The sequence below is a fragment of the Rattus norvegicus genome, chromosome 13 (genome assembly GCF_036323735.1).
Source record: "Rattus norvegicus strain BN/NHsdMcwi chromosome 13, GRCr8, whole genome shotgun sequence".
Classification (NCBI taxonomy): domain Eukaryota; kingdom Metazoa; phylum Chordata; class Mammalia; order Rodentia; family Muridae; genus Rattus; species Rattus norvegicus.
In genome coordinates, this window is record NC_086031.1 from 58,356,857 (window position 1) to 58,381,467 (window position 24,611).

Genomic DNA, 24,611 nt, shown 5'->3' on the forward strand with positions numbered 1-24,611 from the left:
CCTATTTTCTCCTTCCCTTCCTCTTTCACCTTCCCCTCCTCTCTTCCTTCCTCTTGACTTCTTCCCTTTTTTCTTTCAATCCCTTCTTTCTCTTCCCTTTCCTCCCTCTCTCCCCTCCTCACTCTTTTTTCCTCCCTCCTTCCCTCCCTCCCTCTCCCCCTCTCTCCCTTCCCTCCCTTCCTCTCTCCCTTCCCTCTCTCTTCTCTCTTCTTACTGTGTAGCACAGGCTGGTCTCCCAACTCTTGATTTTGTTACCTCATTCATCCAGGTACTATGATCACATTAACACATAAATAAAAAAATCCCAGAGTCCCAATAGAAATAGCTGAACAGAGGATGCTTTTGCCGAGAGATGAACAGAATTTGACACAGCTGTGCTGTAACGATCCAACTCTCAATGATAATGGCACCAGAGCTCGGCAAACTTCCTAGCTTCTAAAAGTGAGAAACTTCTGTCTTTCTTTTTCATAATATGTCTAACAGAGCAGGTTGGATGAATTTCTTGTCCATAATTGGGACACTCGAGTTTTACTCTTACCGTTGGTATTTTAACAGAGTCCACTGTTAAGCGTAACTACTGGGGTGGCACGTTTCCCTTTCAGGTGGAAAGAATGAATCAAAGAACACCCCGAGTGGCTGCCAGTTTAAAGGGCACCAGGGCAAGTTATACTTGGTGTACCGAGGACCCAGTGTGTCAGAGGCTGAAGTCTTCTGATGGGATTTCTTCATTCCACAGTGCTGAAAACTGATGTTTTGAATCTGCATTTAAACTGACTCTGGCCCTCGGTGCCCTGCCATCTCATTTTGACTTATCATCCTTTCTTGGGCGATTGGTGATCTGTTTCCTCTCTGGGTTTCCTGGTGGTCCTCTTGACTTCTGACAAATAGTGTGTTGGATACATCAGTGATTATTAGTGATAAAAGATTATATATTTAAAAGATGTTTTAAAACACAAATAATAAAAAAGAAACAAAGTTAGGTTCACAGCAAAATTGAAGACAAGCAAGGTAAAGGAATAGCTTTTGGTTTCCTGTTCCCACTCATTCCTACCTTCTCCCATAATCAACATACCTCACCCAAATGACACATGTGATGATCCTTTATTGACACACTGTTACCATCCAGAGTCCTTGGTTGACATTAGGGTTCATTCTGGTTGGTGTACATTCTGTGTGCTTAGCCACCAGTATCAGTCATCGAAGTATTCTGCAGAGTGCTTTCACTGCCATAATTACCTCTCTGTTTGAATTTATCTCTCCTTGTCTGATACCTTTGGCCCCTGATGGCTTTTTTTAAACCATTTTTATAGTTTTGCCTGTTTTAGAATGCCATCTCAATTAGAGTTTGGCATCTAGAGTATACAGAGCTTTTGAGTTTGGCTAAGTTGCTTCCATGGCTTTTTTCCCCCTCATAATTTGATAGCTATTTTAATATCATATAATAATAGTCCCTTATTTGAAGTTTCCGTAATGTACTTCGCTATTCACCCGTGAAAGGATATCTAGGTTGCTTCCAGGTTTTGGCAAACATGAGTAAAGCAGCTTTAAGTTCTGCATGGGCCTGTTTTCAAACTGATCAATTGATTAAATACCCAGGATTGGGTTGCTTAATTACAAGATCATGTTTAGTATTGTAAGAAAACATTACCTTGTCTCGAAATGTGGCTTTACCTATCAAGTTCTAATCCCAAATGGTGGTCCTGTTACTCAGCATCTGTGGCAGCACCTGACGCTCTCAGTGCCACACATGTGGACGATTCTAAAGGTGTGCGCCAATGTCATGGTTTTAATTCTCAGCCGTCTAGAAGCATACGATGCATAATTTCTTTTTGTATGAGTATTTGGCATTTGCTTGTTTATTTCATAAGGTATCAAAGTTTTTTTTGTCTTTTGTTTTTTTTTTACCGATTTTAAATCAGACTATTTCCCTATTGTTGAGTTTTAAGTTTTTTATATATAGTTTAAGTTTTTTATATTTTTAAGTGACAATCCTTTGTAAAATAAATGCATTTGCTTGTTTTTCCTCTAAGCCTATGAGACATTTCTTTTTATTCTCCTTTTTTTTTGTCTTTTGTCTTCTGTGGAGCAGAACACTTTAGTTTCAGATAAGTTCATCCTAGTATTTCATCATTTTTGCCATCTGGAATGAAATGACTTCGAAAATAACATACATTTTTGTGACACCTATGCTACGTTTTCAGATGCATGATAAGATCCAGAAAATTATATTCATAATTACCATGAGTGCCAACATTTCACTCAGGGATTTATGTTACATGGCAGACGAAATCAAGACAGCAACTGTCCAAGGAAAGAGACTCAGCCAAGGCAAATTCTAGGATAGTGCATTAAAGGTACTGCTGCTTCATCAAAGAGTTCCTGGCATATTGGACAACACCAAGACCCCCAGAGACTGTTCCTATATTAGCACGGCGATCAGCACCTCCTATTGTTGAAGCATCTACATTGATTAATGTAGCAGCCTTATCGGTGTCTGCTGACTGCACTGGTCTGGAACCCCTTCTAGTCCAACTGCTACACACTCTTCTGGACCTTGGCTCTTAAATGTAAAAGTCACTGTCACACCCCAAACTATCTTGATTTTCTCTTACATTATCTTCTACAAGTCTTACAGATTTATACTTTACATTTAGATCTGTGCTCCATTTTGAATACTTCTGGAAAATAGTTACGTTTTGAAATATTTAAGCTATCTCTTTTATCCCTCAAATATGTGTTAGTAATGTCCAACTTTTTATTGAATTAACATTTTCAACAAAATTATTCACTATTTTTCTAGGGTGTAGTGGGCACTTGGTAAAATTAATATAGTTTTTCTCATTTCATTCTCTCTTTCTCTTTGCTTCTCTCTCCTACCCCCCTTTCCTGTCCTTCTGACTTTCTGTTTGCTTGCCTGCCTTATTGCTTTCATCATGAAGCACGGTCTTTCTGTCTGTCTATCTTTCTGACTGTCTGACTGCCTGCTTGCCTGCTATGTTGTCTTCTTCATGAACCACAGGTGGTTTTATCTCTCATGTTTAGCAAATGCTTACAATGGCTGTCTGTCTGCTTGCCTGCCTGCCTGTCTATGTTTATCTTTAAGATAGAATCTCCCTGTGTTCTGGCAAGCCTATAAACTTTCCATGCCCAACAGGATGGCCTTAAACTCTGACATATTGTCTGCCTCAGTTCCCCAGATGCTGGGCGTTTATCATCACGCAAGGCACCATTTCTTTTTCTCAATGCACTTTAGTAAGGACTTGGAGTCTCTGACTGTCCTTTCCTGTCACACTGTACTGAAGCTTTCTCATTTGGGGTCATGCAGTGCATCAACCCCTTTGTCTCCTTCAGTGACTATTTTATAGTCTATATTTGGTTTCATTTCTTTAAGAGTTTTAAGAGAAATTTTAAAGCAAGCAAATGAGGACGCATTAACCACCTTGTCAATCTTCGTCTAGATAAGCTGTATTTAACTAAGCAATATCAGTTAGTTTCACAAAACAAAAGAAGAGTCTTTGGATTCATTTTTCTAGAGGGGCCCATTTTCTGACACGTTTATTAAATTCAAGGTCAAGCTTTCATTAACCATGTTGTCTTCTTCATGAAACTACAGATGGATTTATTTCTCATGTTTCGCACAGGCTTATACTCTTAAGGAAGAAAGGCTTACTCCGGCGCACTGTTTCAGGGCCCAGTCCATTAGGGTGGAAGTCAGGATGCAAGGAGGAGCTGGAAGTATCCGGTTACAATCTAGCTGTAATAAGAAGCAGAGGACAATGAATGAATGTGTGTGCTCAATTCCCAGTCTTCATTTTATATAGTCTAGGGTCCCTGCAAAGGGAATGACTCCACCCACAGTTGAGACCACTCTTCTAACATTGGTTAACCTAGCTAGGATCATTTCTTATAGGTGTTCCCAGAGGCCTACTACTCACGTGATTAGAGATTCTGTCAAATTACCAACACAAACCATGACAGTTTCCTATGAGTTTGATCTAACTTCATCATTTAGGGTTTGTTCCATATGCACTAGTTTTGTTTAGTAAAGTTTTTTTCTGTATTAAAAAGTTTTCTCACTTCATTTCCTTCTTACGATCAAATAAGAACAGTTTTATACTTAACCAGAAATAAAATTTCCTACCTTTGAAGATGGGAATTTTCATGTGAAGCATCCTTTTGAAGTTGTTCTTCCTTTTTCTGATGGATTTTGAAAGCCATTTTGCTTGTACATGCTTGATATTGGATTGTTTTGATGTATCTTATAAAGATGAGTATTTCTTGCAATGTCAGGCTCAACTTGTTCTGAATGTTTAGATTTCTCCTTATTAAGTCCACTGTAAAACCGCTTTGAGTTGACTCCTTATCAATGGCCTCCAGGTTTTTCTCTTCAATAACATCTTCATCTGCTTGACTTACATTGAAATTGATTCAAGTCCTTCAAATTCTTTGGCAGGTTAAACAGTTTAGAAATTTTATGATTTTCTCTTTTGGACAGGAAGACTTTTCAGGGTGGTTTTACACACCCCAGGCAATTGCTAAATCCCCAGCATCCAGTGTCTAGATTTACTTTACTTGCATAAGATGGGTTTTAAAATATTAAAATACTTACCACGACTGTAAACAAAACCATCTCTTCCATAGTGAAAACTTTAAGGTTCTCTGATGGGGTTGTCATTTGGTTGGTTCAGAACCTCTAGAATTGTGGTTTGCAGAGCCTCCCAGCCATGAGGAAATCCCATCAAGTCTTCTGGACTACTACTTTAGGGTTTCAGGACAATGATAGCTACAAAATCTATCAGAGAATACCAGTGAGCTTTGTGTTCCTGGAATCAAACTAATAATGCCATGGAACTGTTGTAGCAGGGCCCTAAACAAGATTTCATGTTATTTTTCCAATTTCACATCTAAAAACAAAAACACAAAATAAGTAGAATTTAAAATTTATTTCGCATGTCCAGAGAATACTGTCTAGCCAACCAGAAAAGCTGTCTTTCTCAAACTCTTCTGTCATATGATGAACAGTTTACTAAAGTCGTTCTAGGTGCTTGTGTTCAGAATGATTGTGTCTGGGTGTTTTAGCTTTTGGGGTCAACTGCTGTCAACAAGGCTGATTTGTAGACCACTGGCTTAGCTCAGTTAGCAACTTAAATATGTGAACAATGAGAATATATGTCAGTTGGGGGACCATTACGTTTTGGTTGGGGTAGGCTCATGAAAGCATCTGAGGGCGAATGCCAGCAGCAAACCACTGAACTGAGAACGGGACCCCCATTGAAGGAATCAGAGAAAGAACTGGAAGAGCTTGAAGGGGCTCGAGACCCCTTATGAACAATAATGCCAAGCAACCAGAGCTTCCAGGGACTAAGCCACTACCCAAAGACTGTACATGGACTGACCCTGGGTTCCAACCTCATAGGTAGCAATGAATATTCTAGTAAGAGCACCAGTGGAAGGGGAAGCCCTGGGTCCTGCTAAGACTGAACCCCCAGTGAGCGTGATTGTTGGGGGGAGGGCGGCAATGGGGGGAGGGTGGGGAGGCGAACACCCATAAAGAAGGGGAGGGGGAGGGACTAGGGGGATGTTTGCCTGGAAACCGGGAAAGGGAATAACATTCGAAATGTAAATAAGAAATACTCAAGTTAATTAAAAAAAAAAAAAGCATCTGAGATTTTTTGAAGGTTGGCCAATCTGGATTTGGCAAGGCTGGCTGGCTCTGCAGGTCTTAACTGGGATTTCTCATGTGTATGGAGGTCAGCCCATACATGTTTGTGGAACTCTATGTCTGCTCCATGTGACTTTCATCCTTGTCTTATAACCCAGGTAAAAGATGCATCTTTCCTTCCCATGTTAATGTTAGAGGCAGAAGACAGCCAGTGGGAAGCAGTTACATAATTTGCATTTCGCAAAGTTTACTTGACTACAAGATTCAACATGTTACGTTTACCATTTTATTAAGTCATATTTTTTTACAGGGAGACAGAGACAGCGTAACAGGTGACAAATTTGCCCATTATCTGCATGACTTCTTTCATCATCCATTGTGAAAAATAGTTGTGGTGTTTGACACAACAAGGGTTAAAGCCTAGTAGACCTCAGCTCAGAGATGCCTATGTCTCAGTAATGTCAATGTTTATGGGATGAAGAAATGCTGCTGCAAAAGAGGCTGGGAAATTACTGTAATCTATTGACCATGCAAGCAGGAACTCCATGGTGCACAGTCTAGAGAGATGAGGTAGTCAAGATGCTGATACTGCAATGCTCTGTTCAGAGTAGCTGGAGGATTCCAGGACTCCCTTCAAACTCTCAAATCTCATTTTCTTTCCTAATGAGGAGGAAATGTACGAATAGATTGCACAAATTAAATCTGATGGGGCAGCACTCAGATATTTTGTCTCAGTGTGTGTGTGTGTGTGTGTGTGAGAGAGAGAGAGGGGGGGGCTGGTTCTGCAGTTAGTGTTCTAGGAAGAGTAAATCAATACTGGTTTTCAGGAAGAAGGAATAATGTAGCCTACCATCCTTCCTACTAGATTACTCAGAGATGAGATGATGTCTTTAATTTTTGTTCTGAAATACCAACAGTGACTGAGAACTCCAGAATTTCAGTCATCATCTTTTTTTCTGTTTCTAAGCTGACTAGGTGCTGGGTTTCTGCTCCTTGGAGAACACTATGGTCCTTCCTTAGCATGGGTTGTCTGTGATAAAACTTGGGAAACATCAGGAGGAAGCACTTTTTGTTTTACCTAACTGATAAAGGGGGAACTTAGAGGGTGTTTCTTTCTTTTGCAGTTTAAATATTCAATGTTTATTTTCACCTTATGGAACATAAAGAGACATTCTTGGGACTAGAATTTGGAAGACTGCCTCTCTCTCTCTCTCTCTCTCTCTCTCTCTCTCCCTCCCTCTCTCTCTCTCTCTCTCTCTCTCTCTCCCTCTCTCTCTCTCTCTCTCTCTCTCTCTCTCTCTCTCTCTCTCTCTGTGTGTGTGTGTGTGTGTGTGTGTGTGTGTTCAGGTTTGGATTCAGGGCTATGCTCATCTAAGTGTGTGATCTGCTGATAAGCTACTGGAGACTGCTATCTGGTTTGCAGAAGAACAACTCTGGTTCATGTAAAGGAAGAAGTATGTTTTTGTATACATGACCTGGAGGAGGGTAAATGAGAGGGAGGTTATACATCTCACTGAGCTGAATACAAGATGGTCAGAAAACTTTGCCCATAAATGTCTCAGATCTACGTCAGAGTCTTTATGGAACATTAAATTTGCTTTCCGTGTGGAAGAGCTGTTTCCCAGCCTCTTTTGCAGCATACATTTCTTTGTCCTGTAAACACTGACATTACTGAGATGCGGTCTTTGCTCTATGTTCGTTCTGCATCTGTTCTCATTGTTTACGTTGCTTAATCCCTGTGCTGAGCTCTCATCTCATCTCAGTCTCTCATGGCTAATTATCCTAGTTTAGTTCATTCTGCAATGTAGATGAACTCGTTCTTTCTTACTTTGTCCTCAAACTACTTCTCTGAGTGATACTAGTATCTAAAATTTTAGAGAAAAATATGGGAGGTAGATAATAGCCACCACTGGTTTATTCTTTCTAATTCTGTACTGAGTCTATCCTGCTGGTTCATTGTACTTTACTTCTTTTTTTTTTATTGGATTTTTTTAAATCTTCACTTCAAATTTTATCTCCCTTCCCAGTTTCCCCTCCAGAACCCCCCTATCCCATCCCTCCTCCCCCTGCTTCTATGAGGATGCTTTCCCACCTATCTACCCACTACCTCCTGCCTCCCTGAATGCTTCCTTCTTTCTATCCAGTTTCACTTTCCAATTTCTCTGCCTCTATTTTATTAATGAAAACAAAGTTCTTAATCCTCTTACTCCACTGTCAAGTGTTATATACATTTACTATATAAACTATATATAAATATATATTTAAAACATTCATATAAAATTTGTGAATAAGAAAAATATTTTATTAACATGACTTGCTGCTTAGATGTTTAGGAGATTTCCATTTTGGACCACTATATAATATACCGTATTTGTCAGGTAAATGGATGGAGGTCTAATACATTACATATTAAGAGACTAGAACAGTCCCTAGAAATTTCAGCTTTTATAGTTATAAAAGACTTTCATTTATTGTTCTTAATTGTTGAGGTTCTGTTCTTATACAAATATAGATGAAAACGTTTATTATAATGGCCACAATATATGAAATTATTAGTTTTGACCAAATTCCAAGATTCAAAAAATGACAACAAATTTAAAATATGGTCAACTGGCTTGTTCATGAGACAATGAAACATAAGAATCTGCATTTTCCTTAAGATCACATCTTAACTCTCTCTGTATACCTCTTTGACCCTGCTTCCCCTTCTATTGAAAAAAAAAACCCTGAAAGTGTAGCATAATATAATAAGGGAAAGAAAGTTGGAACTGCTGTAGAACTAATGGAAAAGAGGGAAGATGGATCACTGATCTCTATAAAATTATAGAAATCCTGGAATAAAGAAAGAGAGTTCTGGACCAACGTGAAGCAAAACAGAGCTGACTTGATACGTCAGTGTGAAATTCACACAGAGTCTCCTCAGATGTAAGCAGGTAGTTTCTTCAGTGGTTCCTGTAAGGGCTTGGATAGTATTTTAAATATGAACGCTTGGCAGTAAGCAAGGGTTAAATTAAATTATTTCAGACTTTGAGGTAATGTCTGCACATGCAGGATGTTTGCTTACGTTTTACTTAAACTTATTTTTGAGTTTTTGGAGAATGTTGTGTAATACAATTTGATGACATTTCCCCTTTCCCATGACTGCCAGATCTCCCCATTTCCCCTCCCCAGACAACTTTGTGTCCGCTTTTATTTTTCCACCCATTAAGACGAATTTGTACTGCCCATGTAGTCTTGGGTGTGTGGCCTTTCACTGGAGCATGGTGGACTTAGAAAGGATTCAGCTCATAGGGGAAATCAACCCTCTCCCAGAAGCTTTCAACTGCCAGTACCTTCTAGGTTCCGGGTGAGATTTAGTCTGGCTGGAGATTATGACAGTTTCGAGAAAGCTTTTGTAACTGGTATGAATTCCTAAGTGCTGCTGTCTTGTTTTGTCTGGAAGACACTGTTTTCTTGAAATCATCAAATGCCTCTGGCGATTGCACTCATTCTACCTACTATTCTAACAAAGATTCATGAGGCTTGGGAGGGGGGAGTGTTTTAGGACTGAGCATCCTACAGCATCGTTGTCTCTGCACCTTGCCTCTTGATGGGTATCTGTGTTAATTACTAGTTACTGCAAATAGAAGCTTCTCGGCACTCACAGCATGTGACTAGACTGGTTATAGAGCTCAGAGGGGAATCTATTACTTTTACTTTGCTAAATGGACATGGAGTGTTAAACTAACTCCTGTTGATTTATTGTTATACCCATTGATTAATGCAGTCCTTAACTGTCACCAGAGAAATTTCTATTAGGTTTGACCTTACATGGAGAGTGAGATAAATGGTCTTATGAGTTAAAGGGGATGTAAATATAAAACGTAAAGTATAATTAGAAATTACAAGTGAGGTACTGTACTGCACATGACCTTTTGAGATGGGTCAAAGTCATATATAGAAAACAATTCAATAAAAATTTGGTTTTTTTTTTCTTCAAGGAAAAGGGTTAAAAACAGATCAGTGAACATGTTTGATGTGTAATGCTTGGGGGAGGACTGAGTTAAGGATTCTGAAGTTGAGTCAGAGTTGAGCAGGGAGCATGGCTGATGCTGAGTTCTGACATCAGGAGTCAGTGGGTTGTTTAGATGAGCTGTATCAAGCCATTCAGGGTCAAACAATTCCCACATTGCTGCTAAGCAGAGTGATAGTCTCGATTACTGCTTGAAGTCAACAGCTTAAAGAAGAAAGCACCCAAGAGAGAACTGAAGACCAATTTTAATTATAAAGCCGTGGAAGTGTTAAAATACTTTCAAATGGGTTCCACCAGTAAATATTTTAAAGTAAGTCATAATATTTTTATAGTGGAATACAAAATTCCTTCCTTGTACTGGTGCTAAATGAAACTCTTTTTTTTAGCTTATGACAAGGAGAAATGTAAGCTAGAGTGCTATGATTTACAGATAAGGTGGCTGATAATATCCACCTAGCTATATCTTTAGGAGTGCCCCTAGCTATGGGATGGAATATGTGAGTGTGTCCCTGCTGTTCACCTGTTCCCACACAGAGTACACGACAATAGTAGCACTGTGACCCTAAGTCTGGGCCAGGTGATTGCTAAGGCAGACCTCAGCAGGTTTCTTGTGTGCTCCCTTCTGTTTCTTAATGTCTTGCATTGGTCACCTGTATGGCTGACCTGTTTTACTTTGCTCTCATGAAATAAGAGCTATAATTATTCACCTTTGTCACCACCTAGAACAAACTTTTCCATAAAACAGTGCCAAGAAAATACTTGGTGGATGAATCTAATCAAAGAAGCTGTGTTACAGTGAGAAGTCCACTTTGGCTTTGGAGACTGCGATTTGGTTTCAAGGCCAGACTGTTAATGATTAACCACCTTCAGTTAGGGTACTTCCTCCCTTGTCAGCTAAGACTTCCCCTTGGGAGCCTCCCAGACACCCACACTATCCAGCATTCAGAATGAACTCATTGTGCTGTGCTTTCCCACAAAGCCATGCTTCCCCTTGGGCAGGTGACACTCTGCTGTTTCCTCTCTGAGCTGGTAGGTGCTTACAGATTCTTTCTTTCTGAATATTAGGGACTCGCTCTGGTCAGTCCCATGTAGGTGCAAGCAAAACAAGAATGAATGGCTTAACTTACTTGAGAATGGGAAGACAATAACATGGTATTGAGGTTTCCAAGGATGTTCTTTAGAGAACAGACTGTCTTTCTCCTACTTCAATACTAATTCCAATGGTCACACCTCCCTCCCACCCCTGACTTCAATACTAATTCTAATAGGCTTTGTTAACCAAGCAACAACTGCATTCTCTCCATTTCTTATTCCCCGTGCTTATCATGCCAGCCAGTGACAAAAGTACCTAAGAATATCTACCTAAAAGGAGGAGAAGTTTATTATGTCTCAGAGTATCAGGGGTTACAAAGAGGCAAGGTGACTCATGGCATCTGGGCATCAATAAAGGACAGGAAGAGCTTAGGCTTTTGTCTCTCTTTCAAGGATACAGCTCCCTGGTAGGCCACATCTTCAGTGACCTAACTTCCTTCAACTGGGCTCCATCTCTTAAAGGTTCCACCATTTCTCAGTAGAGTCAAAAGTTGGCAATCTTCATGCTTCAATAAAGGGTCTTCGGGGGACCCTTCAGCTCTAAATCATGGCATACCATTAAGGTAGGAGCCATTGTCCCTAGTTTACAGCTCTTTGGAGAAGTGAAGAAACGGCCTCGAATTATAGTCATGGATGATCTAGGATTTGATCTCCACATGTGTAATTTTTGAGTTGTCACCAAGAGATTTTCTCAGGACCCTGTGTGATTCTGCTCGTTGAAAGGCTGACCTTAAAAGTCAAGCTAGTTATTAAATGTCATAAGCTTCCTCATAGCTAGCAGGCTTATTTCTAGCATGTGAGATAGTAGGCAGGACTGCAGTCTTCAGGAGAGAAATAGCTGTCAAGGACTTTAAGACAAAAGCCCTCATGACCCTGATTTGACTTTTAAAAACAATGCCCTTTGTATCTGATGTAACATTTACATATGATACATGGATTTATACAAACGTAAAGAAATAAGTGAAGAAATATGTGGCCCCCTCAGATATGCAAAATGTGATTCACCAGCAATGAGAACCAGACTCAGACTCTGGAAAGCAGCTGTGTCTACAGAGACTGACTGACTGGTTAGGATTGCAGTGATATGGAGAGGTTGGAATGTTGCAGGGCCAGAGGCTAATTATCTTATCTTGGGCTAGTTAGCCCCATGAGTAGCTATCGCTAGCTATTCCTTGCCCACCTCTGTGTCATAGCTAATATCCTGTGACTAATAGATAAAACCCTTTCGAAATCTATTAACTTAGGAAACCACTATATCCCACCAATTCCAAAGCCAAGAATGCTCTCAGGTAACATCTGAAACTCACAGAAACGCTTGCCTCTTCTTGTTTTAACCACCGCTCTGATGTACCTACTCCTGAGTTTTAAACTTGCCTTGATTGTTCTCCGTTGGCCCTCTTCGTTCTGTGAAACTCTAAAGTTTCACGAAGCCACTTCCGGCTTAGAACATGGAGTTTGGGGTAGCCTAAATCTGTGGTCCTGGGCCATGGTCATTCAGCTCTGCCTCCAGAATAAACTCTCTCTTATTCTCTTAAGGAAGAAAGAGTTATGCTAGTGAGAGCCAGTATCAGATGCGCTGTTCGATTTTGAATCTGAAGTTGTTTAAAAAAACATAGTGAAGTAGCTCTTCATAGAGAGGCTACAGATAATATTAGTAACTCGTGAATGAAAATTAGAGACCTTTTTTCAAAGTATAAAGCTATTAGTTACTATGTTTGTACATATAGGAGTTTTCAGATGTCTGCAGGCTGCCCATGAAACACTTCTTTCTATACTAGTATCTGGTGTTTAATATGGAAACATCCTTATAAAGACATTTTTTGAGGCCACTATTGGTCGGTGAGCTATTCCTGAAAATGAAACCTACCCAGAAGTAGTTGGTATACTAGTGTCATTCTATTAGGCAAAACTGATTTTCCTTCTCTCAGGAGATGTAAGTGACAGCTCTATTGTTAACTAGTTTTACATTCACCCAATCATTCATTAAAAAAAAAAACAAAATAAAATATTACAAGATAAAACAAAACCTATCACCCAAAAGTTGAACAATACAAATGAACAGAAATAAAAGAGTCCCAAAGAAGGTACAAGAGTCAGAGACCGAATTGTTCACACCCTTAGGAGTCCCTTAAACTCAGTAAGCTGAAAGCTATTATATAAGCCCGGAGGACCTGGTGCAGACCTATGCAGGCCCCGTGCATAGTGTTGCAGTCTATGTGAGATCATAGAATCTTTGCTCATGTTGATTTAAAGGGTCTCGTTTTCTTTTTCTCCATCACCTCTGACTCTCCCTCTCCTCTTCTGAGTGGTTCCCTGAGCTTTAGGAGGATGGGGAAGGATTTAATGGAGACATCTCATTTAGGGCTGAGTATTTGAAGGGTCTCTCACTCTCTGCTTAATATCTGGCTACAGGCCTCTATATTTGCTCCCATCTGCTACAGGAAGGAGCTTTTCTGTTGATGGTCGAATGAGGTACTGATCTATGAGTATAGCTGAATGGTGTTAGGTCATTTTATCCCCCATTGTTTTACGCTTTTAGAACAGTATTATTTGGTCTGTCCTCGGTCCCTGAGCTAGGTATGGTTGGGAGTGGGTTCCATCTTGTGGAATGGGTCTTAAGACAATCAGTTATTTTTTGGTTACTCCTACAAGCTCTGCACCACCATTGCCTTAGCAAATCTTGCAGGTAGTCAGTATCATTGCATCATTGTAGATAAACGGTTTGTGGCTAGCTTGGTGTTTATGTTTCTCCTCTTTTGACAGCATGCAGAGTACCTCCTGTAGCGAAGTTACTGGAATGTAGGGATGGAGGTTCCATGTGGGCGCCAGGTCAACATCTCTATCTTCAATGAGTTGTGTGGGTGTGGTCTTTAGCAATGTGGTCTTACTGTCAGTTTGTGGAGAACAACCTACAGTTTTGGCAACAATTTGAGTTATTTGGGGATTTTTATGCTATCACTTTGGTTAACAGCTCATTAGATATGTCCTAATCCCTATACTGGAAGCTTCCTTCAGTGACAAGAGATGGCCAGTCATGATGACTCTGTCTTCTGCGTTATTTGGTGATTTCATTTAGATTGCCTTCTTATATGTTTATATTTTAGGACATTTCTGTTATATTAGGTTTCTACACAGCCCCTCAAATGCCCCTTAGTTTTGGCAACCTCTCCCCATATTTTCTTCCACTACCTTCTCTTATCTCCCCTCCCCACTAAACATAAAGTACTCTTAATAGACTGCAGGAAAGTTACTACAATTTATGAACGTTGGTATTTGTTAATTAAAATATTGTGATATACAAAAAATTTATAGTTATACATTTTAGAATAGATATTCTGTCTTATAAATTTCCAGACATATGTACTGCATATGTATTTTCCTATGTAAATAAATGTAATCTTACTAAATTCTGCATTCATATTTTGTTCCCAGATCTTAAAATGTTGAGCATTTTTCTCAAAAGTTGTCTGAGGTTGAAAACTATATGAGTAATTTTATTCTTTTGTATCTCATTTAAGGTATTTCAGTTAGAATAGATATGCTAGCCTGTACGTACAGTATGTGTATTAAAAAACAGTAGGTGTATCCACCATCCATCCATCCATCCATGCATACATACATTTAAATGAACACACCAACAAACCAAAGTATAAACACCTTTTTATCATTTTAGTAAAAGTTCAAATAGAGATTTCAGGTTTAAATATCAACTTATATGAAAGAATGAAATAGATGTTAATTTTATATAGTTTATTCCTTAAACATTTATATGTATTTATTGTGTGTGTCTCAGTGTGTGTTTTCTATATGAGTGTCATACATAATGGAAGTCAAAGGACAACCATTTGGAGTCATTTCTCTCTTTTTACCCTAAGGGCTTTGGGGATGAACTTCAGGTCCCTGAGGCTTGGCAGAAAACCCTTTATCTGCTGAGCATCTCACTAGCACAAGTTTTGCCCTTACATCTCAGTGAGGTATTTCAACTTCTTGAAAATTTATGCACAATATTAAAAAAATCTTATGAAAAAAACCCTAAATAGTAAAATTGGACTGTTGAACTTATGTGGTAATCCACTTATCAAACTTGCAGTCTCTTTTTGAAGTAGTGCTGTATTGCAGAACTTGTTTTTGTCAATGAAGTAATAATCTGTTGATGTTTAAGAAACTCCAATTTTCGAATAGAACAGAAATTTCGAAGAGTTAGAATAGAACTAAATAGAATTTACAGGTTGATGACAATCACCACGACTCTATGTTATCACAGCATTTGCCCTCCCCAGTTTCCTAAGAGAGCCAACATGCATGGTTGATTGAAGAACTTTCCTAACCTCAACATTGTTTCAGATGAGATGTAGATATACCCAAGCAGGTAAAACTAGACTTTGACTTTCACTGTGTACATTTAAAAAATAATTAAAAAGATGATCCAGGACTGGGGGATTGGCCCAGTCAGTAAAAGTCCTTGCTATGCAAGCAGGAAGACCTGGGCTCAATCTCCAGGACCCATATAAAAAGCCAGGTGTGGGGACACTGGGAGACAAGTGAATGTCTGGAGCTCATTCATTGGTCAACCTGCATAGTCTAGCGTAACCCAAAACAAGGTGGGTGGCTCATAAAGAAAGACATTTGAGATTTATCTCTGCTCTCCTCAAATACACATTACACAATGCAGTACCCAGACACACACACACACACACACACACACACACACACACACACACACACATGCATTCATGCATGCATGTACTTTTTTTAAAAAGCTGATTGATAGTCATTTAGGAATCTTAGTAAAATTAGAATTTTTTTTACCTGCCATATCATTAGCAAAGTTTGCTTTTAAGCACCTTCTTTTTGTGGATATGACAAAACATTTTGTAAAGAGAAAATAAAAAAGGTCTTTTATATTTTGACACAGGCCTGCGATCTCAGGACTTGGGAAACTGTGGTGGGTTAGTGAGTCTAAGAACAATGTGGACCACACGTCAAACAGGGAGCTGGGGGCAGGGAAGGGTCTCGGATGAGAAGAGCTTAGATGTGCAGTTACACCAGAAGAGAAAAGGCTCTGTCAGGCTGTGAAGGAAATGTTTGTTTTGCATGATCTCAAAAGCAAATCTTGTTGACTTAATAAACGAATCCACTGGCATGTTTGGTTATTCCAGGGCTGACATCTTCTTGGGTTACATTAGGTGACTGTGGTGCATTGTCACGACCAGGCAAACTCTGAAAGGGGAGACAGGAAATGCCAGCCTGAAGCTCAGTATCAGCAATGCTGGGAGCTGGAGTGACTGCGGTCATCCATCATGCTGGTGACTCAGTCCCTGCTTATTTGGCTTCTTTCTGAAATGTCTTCTATACCATCATCAATTACTCCTTTCAAAGCTCCCATTTCTGCCTGGTGGCTTCAGATATTCCACTTCAATTTCAAAATAGAAATGAAGATTAGTATGAGGTGTGCTGTACGCTAAGCATGCTCTCGTTTTTGTTCTCACGAGGTGTGGGATGTTTATCTCACAGGATCATTCATCATCTGTGACCTTAAATTAGTGTGCTGGGACCCACAGTCAGCAAACTTGGAACATATTCCACAATAAATGTAAAGCCAATAGATTTCCCACTCAAATCCCTCTGCCAAGTAGATATTAATATACCAACTACTCTTGTATCATTGTGACAACAGGGGAGATTTAGTTTAGCTCGCGGTATCGGAGGATTTAGCCCATAGCATTATTTCATCCCGCATGGAGAAGGGAACATGGTAGACAGAAAACAATAGGAAAAGAAGAGGGTCCACTGATAAGAGAGATCAAAGAACCCAAGGTCTACTTCTTACAATTAGGTGCAAGATCTGTCAAAAGAGCGCCAGCGGATGTAGATTTAGGAGTATGATCTTGCAGTCCAGCCATAACATTCCATTTCTGGTCTCCAAAGGGTCCTGGGCATCTCATATCAGCATTTGCCTGTCTCTAATAAGAATTTCCAACTTTCAAAAACCCAACATTAAGAGTCAAGGTTCAAAATCTCCTGAGTCTGAAGACAAAAATCCTAGCTGTGACCTGCTGGCACATAACCAGAAAGGTACATATTTCTAGGCTCTCACGGCTTAGTAATCATTCCCCATTCCGAAAGGGAAAAATAGAAGAATATCAAATAGAATTTGGGGCAAAACTAAGACCAAAACCCAACAGGGAATCATTAAATCCTTTACCTCTGTGTCTATCATCCAGGACGTGTGGTGGTAGAACATGACCTTCGACCTGATAAGTAACTCCAGCTCGCTGGCCTTTTCATTATCGGCCCACATGGTCTCTCCCCAGGCTGATGTCACGTGTTGCCCATGGCTTTCCTCAGCAAATGGTCCATATTCTTGCTATTTCTTAAGTATTGGAGTATGGACTCCATCTTTGCAGCTTCACTTGTTGTTCCATTAGGGAAGGCCTACAGAGACCTGGAACCAGACCCTGCAACACACACAGTGGTCTTCTAGGCCTCCGTGGACCTGAAACTCTTGGGTTCTGAATCACATGAATAATACCAATGTCTTCTGCTGGCTTTTGACTGTAGGGGACCCTTTTGATGGTGGCTGCAAAAGCCTCTTAGGGCCTGACCAGTTGAACACAGGGAAACATTTCTTCAGTAACCCCGTGCGATGAGCAGGGTACCCCATAATGATCTTTACTCAAAGGAAAGTCTTTTAAAATGAGTTTATGATTTCATGTCCTAGAGTTCTCAATGGAAGAGGTCTGCCAAATTCCCAATACGGTCTCCAAGAACTTTTCCTGTTATCTCCGCAAAGTGCTTGTCTTCATTTGACTGCAAAGACTTTTTTTTCAATTACAATTTGTGACTTCACTCCAGTTTTTATTTTTAGTCTCTTAGAATATCTAGATGGCACGTTATAAAAGCTACTTCAAGGATGATGTTCTGTGATAGCATTTTCCCTCTGGGCTTTGCCTGTTTGATTGTCAACTACCATGCCATCTTGGTCTACAACTGGAACTTTTTCTGTCTGATACCTTTTTTGGCCAGATTATTTTCCAAATTCTTCAGCTTCAAAAATTTGGTATAAACCAGGTCGAAAGTAGCCAGAATCATCTATAATGTCCATATGGGTTATGGATTTGGTGTTACCAAATTTTTTAGAAAATGCAGAAAAAGCCCTTGCAGTAATGTAATTTGAACTACTGTAGTCTCTTAATAGAGCCTTCTTTCCCATCTGAAGCCTTCTTCCTGTTTGTATTCTGCTGTCCCAACTCTTACTGAATTGTCATCATTAATTTGAACTTCCAGCACTCTAGACTGTAAGTTTTCTATGTTATTGTTGTATCACCACCACACAATACATGACACAAAGGGAGAGATCATTTATTTTAGGTCATAGTTTCAGAGGGTTCAGTATGAGGATGGCTCATGTGCTTGGATTGAACAACATGGCAAGGGATGGGAAGGAGAGGGAGGGAGAGAGTTGAACAAGATTTGTTCAAAGATCCATTCCCAGTAACCTACTTACTACAGCTCTAAAGTTAAGGGACGTAGTGTTGAACACATGAGATTCAGGATGGCACTTTGTATTCCAACTATAATGGTTACTTTTGGCAACTAACAATTATTCATTTTATGTAAATGTCATGTAAAACATAATAGCCACAATTGAAGGCATAGAATTTCATGAAGTGGAAATCAGTAGAAAAGCCATTGAAAATGAAGGCCTGGCAGTGTGGGCAGCTAACAATGGGAAAGATTAAACAAACACAGATAATATCACAATAAGCATGCTGAATGAGAATGCTAGAGCACCAAAATAAAAAAAATTAAAGTTTTGATATATATTACAAAGATATAAAGTGAGTGAAATGTGGTGGAGCATGTTGGCTTTAATCCTAGCACTTGAGAGGCAGGCACAGACAGGTCATTATAAGTTGAAGCTAGTCTGATCTACATAGAGAGTAACAAGCCAACAGTGAGATTCTGTTTCTTTTTCTTTCTTTTTTTCCCCCAGCATATTTCTGATAGGGTCTTTTTAAAATTTTTATTGGATATTTTATGTATTTACATTTTAAATGTTATCCCCTTTCCAGGTTTCCCCTCTGGAACCCCCCCCACCCCCGTCTTATCCTGACTCCCTTTGCTTCTATGAGGGTGCTATCCCTCCCACCTACTCACTCCCACTTCACCACCCTGGTATTCCCCTATCCTGGGAAATCAATTCTTCACATGACCAAGGGCCCCTTCAGCTCCATCATTCCTTTTTCTAACTCCTCCACTGGGATTCTTATGCTCAGTCCAAATGTTGGCTGTAAGCATCTACCTCTATATTTGTCAGGCTCTGGCAGAGCCTCTCCGGAGACAGCAATAACAGGCTCCTGTCAGCAAGCACTTCTTGGCATCAGCAATAATGTCTTGATTTGGTGTCTGTGTATGGGGTGCATCCCTAGGTGGAGCAGTCTCTGGATGGCCTTTCTTTCAGTCTTTGCTCTACACTTTGTCCTCGTATTTCATTTAGGCAGGGGCAATTCTGGGTTAAAAATTTGGAGATGAGTGGCTGGCCCAATTCCTCAACCTGAGGCCTTGCCTAACTTTGGATATGGTCTCTACAGGTTCTCCCTCTCCTTGGTGGGCATTTCAGCTAATCTCATCCCTGTTGGGTCCTGGGAGCCTCTTGCTTTCCTGACATCTGGGACTTGCTGGTGGCTATTCCCCATTCCCCCATCCCCCATTGCTACACACCTCTATTCAAATTCCTGACCCTCTGTATATCACCCCTGTCTCCTGGAATACCTGATCCTGACTCCCCCTTTCTCCTTCCACCTCCATTCATCCTCCCAAGTCCCTCACACCCTACCTTCCATGAGTATTTTGTTCCCCCTTCTAAGAAGGACTGAAGCATCCACACTTTGGTCTTCCTTCTTCTTGAGCTTCATAGAGTCTCTGATTTGTATCTTGGGTATTCTGAGCTTTTGGGCTAATATCCACTTATCAGTGAGTGCATGCCATGTGTGTTCTTTTGTGACTGGGTTATCTCACTCAGGATGATATTTTCTAGTTCCATCCATTTGCCTTAGAATTTCATGAAGTCATTGTTTTTATTTATTTTTTGTACCACCTGGGTAACTATTATATATTACCAAATATGGCTACCAGCATTAGGTACAACCTTGGCCCCTTAGGAGCACAGGATTTTTATGCTCTCAGAAAATACTTCCCTTATTTCATTACAGTGATACTGGTCTCCATCACTACACATTTCTTAACTTCAGCTAACAACCATAAAATGTTTCAATAGTTCCTTCTATTCTTTTTTTATTGGATATTTTATGTATTTACATTTCAAATGTTTCCTTTTCTCCCCTCTCCCATTCCTCCTCTCCCCCTAATTCTATGAATATGCTCCTACTCCCGCCCACCCTCTCCCACCGCAAAGCCCTGGAATCCCCCTACACTGGGGAAACACACCTTCATAAGACCAAGGACTTCTTCTTCTGTTGATGGCAGACAATGCCATCCTCTGTTCCGTATGCAGCTGGAGTCATGGGTTCCTCCATGTGTACTCATTGGTGAGTGGTTTAGTCCCTGAGAGCTCAGGGTGGGGGTTCTGGTTGGTTGATATTGTTGTTCTTCCTATGGGGTTGCAAACCCCTTCAGCTCCTTCAGTCCTTTCTCTAACTCCTCCAGTAGGGTCCCTGTGCTCAGTCCGATGGTTAGCTTCAAGCATCTTAATCTGTATCAGGAAGGCTCTGGCAGAGCCTCTCAGGAGACATCCATATTAGACTCCTGTCTGCAAGCACTTCTTGGCATCAGCAATAGTGACTGGGTTTGGTGTCTGCATATGGGATGGATCCCCAGGTCAGGCAGTCTCTGGATGACTTTTTCTTTAGTCCCCGCTCCATTTTTGTTCCTGTATTTCCTCCTGTGAGTATTTTGTTCTCCCTTGTAAGAAGGAATGGAGCATCCACATTTTGGTTTTTCTTCTTCTTGAGCTTCATGTGGTCTCTGAATTGTCTCTTGTGTATTCCAAGCTTTGGGAATAATATCCTCGTGGAGACAGGGTTGTGGGGAGGAGGTATGGGATGGGGAACAGTTAGAGGGTAGACCCATAAGGGGATAAAATGTGGAGTGCAAAAAAAAAGATTAAATAAAATTTAAAAAAGAGCACTGACTGGTCTTCTAGAGGACCTGAGTTCAATTCCCAGAAACCAAATGAAAGCTCACAATTGTCTATAACTCCAAGATTTGACACACTCACGCAGACATACTTGCAGGCAGAACACAAACACACATATAATAAATAACTTTTTACACTTGATCTTAGCCAAAAGGCTAAGAAGCGATATACATAACTTTTTAAAATTAATTCTTTATGAATTAAATTTTCTGTTGCAGAGAGGGTAGGAAATAGTTTTCATGCTTAAATATAAAATTATGTTTTTCCCATTCGATTCTATATTTTTACATTGGAATAAGACTAAAGCATTGAATTAAAAGTAAATTTAAATAAAAAGAAAATAGACATAAGATGCTACATACTCATGCCTCTTTGATTGTTTTTAGATATGATCTCATAATCCATGTTGGTGTTGAGCTTTCTGTATAGCGTGGGCTGGCCTCTAACCTGTGATTCTCCTGGAAAAGTCCTTTGGAGTATTGGGATTTTACAGATGAATGACACCATACCCAACTCACATCATTTTTACATACTAAGTCATACTGTCCCTGTGTCTTATTGCCTTGTGACTTTTCCTGGGGAGATGAGAATGCATGTGTTTTCACTCCAGGTAGAGCACTGAAAACAGGTCATATGAGTGACTCAGGCTAAGTATAGTGAACCAATGGGTTTATTGAGGATGCTTTCAGGGTCATTGATCACTCACAGGTAATTACATCACTGAAAATCTCTTCTTTTCGTATTTAAATTTTTATTTACATTTTTTAGTTATTATTTTCTTTTATGTATATGAATGTTCTGCCTTGATATATGTGTGTGCTCTGCATGTGTGTCTGGAATCCACAGAAGAGGGCCCTGGGTCATCTGGAACTGGAGTTAAGCAAGGTTGTAAACTGCTGTGTACTTGCTGGGAACTGAACCCAGGTTCTCTGCAGGAACGGCAAGTGCCTTTGGTCAGTGAGTCATCTCTCCAGCCCAGATCCCTGGACTTCTTGCTGTCAGCTTCATAGGAGAATATCCTTTCCCACGCAGGCGTTCATTATCTATATCATCCTGTGGAAAGGCACAGTGAGGTTTTTAACCTTCTAAGCTTGTTCCTGACCTTTTACGTTTCCTTAGGGCTTTGAATCTTAGGAGTTTCTATCCTTCTTCAGGAGGAACATCTGTTTTTATCTCAAATTATGATTAACATAGGTGACTTCAGTCTGGCCTGTCACTGTCATGTTTAGAGGAGCTGAGCACAAATCAGTTGCCATTAGCTTAGTGGCAAGATTATAGAATGCATGGCTGCTTACTTCCAGTAATTTTCTTGACTTTTTTGAAAAACAAAGCAAAACAAAATACTTTGAATCCAGCACACAATTTCTATTTTCTTAAGAAGTGGAAGAAATGATATGAAGTCTCTTGCATTGGCCCATCTGTTTCTATTTGCTTCTATTCAAACAACCAACCTAAATAAATGAAGGATGTGACTGTAGCTTCCACTCCTATCAGAAGTGATGACGCAATACACAATGTCCGTTTTTACTCAGTGTTCCATAGTTTTGTCCTTACTCTCATGGGTTATGTTAGTTTTGCTCCTTGGAAGGTGGCTTTGCTATTCTGCTCTTCTGAAATACATTTGGAAATTGTTGTTGTGTGCACCATTATATAACTGAGTGTAGGCACCTGCTTGGTCCAGATTTTTATCCTTATTGGTCCCCAGATTTTTGCAGAATAAGAAATGGTCTCCTAGAACATAATGGTGTGATTTTTTCAAGCCAGGTACACTAATCAGGTTAGAGAAACACAGATAGCAATTTGGAGCCTTACTAAATAAGAGTCACCTAAAATTATTATGATTATTATTTTGGTTTTTGGAGACAGGGTCTTTTGATAGGAGACTGATCCTGATCTTTCTGCTTCCACCTCCAAAAATACTGGAATGGCAAGTGTTTCCTGCTCGCCAGACTTAAGATTTATAAACGATGGACTTTGTGGCAGATTGTTATTTTCTTCTAGTTGTGAGAAGTTATGCAAAGCCCCAAAAGACATTTAGGTTTTAGCCTTAAAGTCCCATTCATAACATCTCACATGTATATAGGATATTATAAATTGAGACTGTCTTTAACCTACATTTTCTCGTTTCATGTTCAGAAAGCTCTATGGGATGGGAAAGGGAAAAGGCATGGACCAGTTTAAAGAATTTGAGGATGACAAGATTGGCCTAGTCTCTAAGACAAACAGATGGTTCTCCTGACTCCTGATTCCTGACTGTACTTTCCTCATCCCCTATAATAAAGAGAATAAAGTAGGTGTGAAATGATGAAGAGAAATTTCTATCAGCCATCCATATGTGTGCTTAATAGTCATTCTCTTTTAATTCAAAAAAGTACTATTGGTATGTGTATTTGTATTCATGGTGTGTGTGTGTGTGTGTGTGTGTGTGTGTGTGTGTGTGTGTGTGTGTCTGTGTATGCACCCTTAAACCATCTGTGTCTGTGTGTGCACTCTCAAACCATGGCACAAGCATGGCAGCTAGAGGACAACTTTGTGAAGCAGGTTCTTTCATTCCACCTCTACATAGTATTCTGGGGATTGAACTCAAAGGGCCAGGCTACTACAGCAAACACCTTTACCCACAGAGCTAATTATGAAGTTTTAAATTTTAACTGTTTTGCATGTTATGACCACATAATAGTGTCTTAAATTAATTTTCTCTATGTTATGAAGATTCATACATCTACTTTATGTTTGATGAAATTATAGAAACGCAATGAATTTACAATAGGAAAGCCAAGTGGCTAGTGAAACATAGGGTAGTTGATGGGTATTTAATAAGAGGGAATTACCCTCTTTACTCAGAACAGATTTTATAATTTACCCATTTTTTTTACCTTTTAAAAAGCAATGTTTAGTTTATTTCTTGCTTAAAACTGTTTTATCAACTATAATTAATCCTATGAATTAATATATTTCTTAAAAAGCATTATTTTTCTATTTTTAGTTGTCTTGGCTAGTATAGCTTTATACTTTTTTCTTCAGGGAAATAATGCTTACTTCTAGACATTTACTTGGAAAAGAATTAACCACAAAGCACAGCAAAAAAACTGCATTCAAAAAAGACTCAGCCTTAAGACACTTGACATGTTTCATTTGTAATAATCTTTTAGGGTCAAAGGTTTTTGTTTTGGTGTGTGTGTGTGTGTGTATGTGTGTGTGTACGCATATGTGTGTGTATGTATGTATGTATGTATGTATGTATGTATGTATGTATGTATGATTATGTATTTGGTAGAGAGAAAAATGGCCAAAATTTTGTGTCGTTATATTTCTGATGGATTTATTATTATTTTATTTTTAAATTATTTTTTGCAGCTCTGTGTATTCAGGAATGTGCTTCTGCACAAACACTGGCAGTGGGCAGGAAGAATACTGTAGTTCATTGCAGTGGTCTGGAATGGAAACGTCGTGACGCACACAGAGTGATTTTATCACATGACCCATTTCATGTTTCAGCAGGACTTACTGGCTAAGAAATTTAGCGTATGAGCCACTTTTAGCAGGCTCCTAAAATAAGCAAACCTTATTTTAGACACATGTCCTCGCTGGCAGTGCTTCTCAGGATGGCAATTTTTTGACTCTTGGCACTTTGAACCTTCCTGATTTTCTTGACTCGTTGCTTGAGGCCAAGTTCAGAAAAAGAT

General features: G+C 39.6%; 1 pseudogene; it reads right to left on the minus strand.

Annotated features, from left to right (window-relative positions):
• Positions 1 to 20,912: 20,912 nt before the first annotated feature.
• Positions 20,913 to 21,092, minus strand: LOC120096435 (U2 spliceosomal RNA; annotated as a pseudogene).
• Positions 21,093 to 24,611: the final 3,519 nt, after the last annotated feature.